The sequence below is a fragment of the Rattus norvegicus genome, chromosome 2 (assembly GCF_036323735.1).
Source record: "Rattus norvegicus strain BN/NHsdMcwi chromosome 2, GRCr8, whole genome shotgun sequence".
Taxonomy (NCBI): Eukaryota; Metazoa; Chordata; class Mammalia; order Rodentia; family Muridae; genus Rattus; species Rattus norvegicus.
In genome coordinates, this window is record NC_086020.1 from 172884557 (window position 1) to 172887754 (window position 3198).

Here is a 3198-nt window from a genome sequence, read left to right on the forward strand (position 1 = left end):
AGCTCGATCCCTGGCACGCTCTAGGTTTTACAAGTGAGCCACGTTTGTCTTTCCGACTTTCTGAATCTGGCTTATTTCTCTTCAAGCAGCGTCTTCAGTTCTGTCCATTCTCCTGTGAGTAGCATCACTTTGCTCTTCTTTATGGACGACTAGCACTTTATTATGCGCGTGTACCATACTGGTTTTTGTTGTTGTTGTTTGGGACTTTTCGTTCATTTTGTTTGTTTTTCTATTCATTCATCTGTCAGTGGACACCCGGGCTGATCCCATAAGTTGGCTTTCATGAATAGTACCCTAATAAACACGATCACCTGCCCCTGTGCGGCTCCACCTGGCTCCCTGGCTGCAAACATCACGTGGCAGGCCCACGGATTATTCCTATGGATGGTTCTTCCAGCAGCTTTCTCCAGTCAGTTCCCAGAGTGCCATTTTTTATACCAGAGGGTCAGAGAAGTGGAGGTTCTCACAGAAGGTCACACAGCTAGGAAAGGACAACAGTTGGAGCCTCGTGTACAGGCTGCTGCTCCCCAACGTAGGCCCAGTCTTCAGGCACTGACTGGAATTTCATTTCTCTGAACAGCTAGGATAGGGGGATCCTTTTCCCCATTATTCCTCTGGCCTTGGCTAACGTCGTCATTCTTTAGTGCCTCAGCCCCGGGAGAGAATCGACAGTAACGAGAGTGTTCTGAGACTTAATTAACTAATGTCTTTAACATTTGCCTGCTTTGGGCAAAAGCTTCTATGTTACAATATTCTCAGAAAATTCTATGGACAGATATTCTAGCTTTTCAATTGCAAAAGTGCTTTGTTTAAAGGGAATGGGATAAGGGCGGTCTCACCGGCAGCCCAGCAAGGGTCAGGGGAGATGGGTATCTGTAGGGGGTTGAGAGCACCCCTGCAGGAATGACACTGCACAGGCCTGTCCTCATTTCCTCAAGGGGTTCTCAAAGCATCACATGACTGACTGTGACCTTGGTCTAGATGCTTGTTTTCTCGTTGTATGACATTTCTCTGCAGGGACAGCCTGGTCCCCTGAGACCTGACGTCCTAGCCTCTGTGATAAACAAGGCTAAACAAATTAGTAAAGAAAAAAATTAATTGAATTTTAGAGCGATTGTTTCCCTTATCTCTCTGCTGCTAACAATGTTGAGACGGTTGTGGCATTGCCCTGAGCTTTTTCAGCCTTTCTTTTTTACAAATCTCTGGTGATTCGGGAGCTGGGAGATGGCTAGGCAAGAGCTCACTCTGTAGATTACATACTGAAGCACAGACATCTTTCTTTGTTACCCAGGCATGGCCAAAAGTTGATGCGTCGATTTGTAGCTTAGTATCCTCAGCAGAATCAGGCTCTTGTCCCACTGAATAAAAAGATGGGACTCAGGGTCACCAGGCCCAGGCCCAATAAATTACACATGTGCCAAAAGGCTGCACTCGGGCACTCAGTATCCCACTTGTATTTTCTTCAGAGGGGAGCGGGGCAGTCACTTCAGTGTTGTGCAGGCCTGTCTACAGCACTGAAGTATCACATAGAAAACCTGAAAAGAGTCAAAAGCAGGTGTTTCAGCTTTCCAGACCAACAGCTGATGATCTCATTTGCTTGGTGACCTTGGTAGCCTCTGGTTGTCTTGTTTCAGTTCTGTGGGCTGCCATACTTACACTGGTGGATCCTTCCCCAGCCACAGGCCACAGGCCACAGGCCACTCTGAGGGGACACTGGCTTAGGAGCCCCGACTCCTGTTGCCTCAGTTTTGGGGTGTTAATGTAGCCAGGGATGTGGGATTCAGGTGATGACTTTTCTCATTTAGTCACCAAAGAGTTGGCAGCGAGAAAGGAGAGAGAGAGACAGAGAGAGACAGAGAGAGAGAGAGAGAGAGAGAGAGAGAGAGAGAGAGAGAGAGAGAGAGAGAGAGAGAGAATGCTTAGTTCCTAGGGCCCATTCAGTAACCTGTCTGCCAGTCTGCAGGTTAACTAGAGTAATTAAAACTGTCACACGTCACTCCTAGTGGTGCTGACAGCCAGAAGAGCAATGAGAAAAGGGACTTAAGGTTTTCTCTGAGGAAACTCAAAGAGTGGCTGCTGAGGGGTTGCATGTGTGACCCAAGCAGTTTGGCTGAGACTGGCAGCTTATCTTAAGTGGGATCAAATTCAGGTCCCATCCCATCCCAGTGCTTTTCCCCCTTCATCAAATGGTGTCTGGAGCTTGGAGGAAGGTTTTTCTTTTCGCGCTGTCCACCCCTTCCCCTCTGTCTTCTGCAGGGAGCAGGGCATTTTGACAGTATGGGGAAAAGGTTTTTGTTTTGTTTTTTAACACAGCGGTTTTGGGCTGTGAACAGTCAGAGCAAGCCACAGTCCTTATAATTCTAGTTCCAATTCTTCAGACTGATCAAAGTTGAAGATGAGAGAACTGGGCTGTGTATTCAGGGGCCTCACAGGAGTAGATCCTGAAACCAGAGGCCCTCACCCAGACAGACAGACAGACAGACAGACAGACACACACACACACACACACACACACACCTCCCCCACCTCTCTCTATGTCTCTGTCTCTGTCTCTTTCTGTCTCTGTCTTTCTCCCTCTCCTTCTCCCTTTCTGTCTCCAATCTTATCCATCAGAAATAACTGCTAAACCCTGGTTACTCACCCTCTTTCAGTCATTTTAGATTGATTGCATGGCGCTGGCAGGCAAGATTAGGCCATGCTGCTCAGGATTGGCTAGGGAAAACTCCAGTCTGGAAATACTAAAGACTGTGAGGTCATGGTCAGTCTGGCTCAATGAGTCTCTCGCAATCAGCAGAGCTATGGTCCAGGGCACCCTGAAGTTCCTAATATCCCCAAAGTGAGGACAGCCATGGCAGTGTGCTAAGTACAACCCTACTGAGAGACTACATCAGTCCTCGGCATTGCTCTGAGAAGTACCCTTCTGTTCCTAAGGGTGTGTGTGTGTGTGTGTGTGTGTGTGTGTGTGTGTGTGTGTGTCTGTGTCTGTGTCTGTGTCTGTGTCTGTGTCTGTGTCTGTGTGTCTGTCTGTCTGTGTGTCTGTCTGTGTGTGTGTCTGTGTGTGGTGTGTGTCTGTGTGTGTGTGCGTGTCTGTGTCTGTGTGTATGTGTGTCTGTGTCTGTGTCTGTGTCTGTGTGTGGTGTGTGTCTGTGTGTCTGTCTGTGTGTGTGTCTGTGTGTGGTGTGTGTCTGTGTGTGTGTG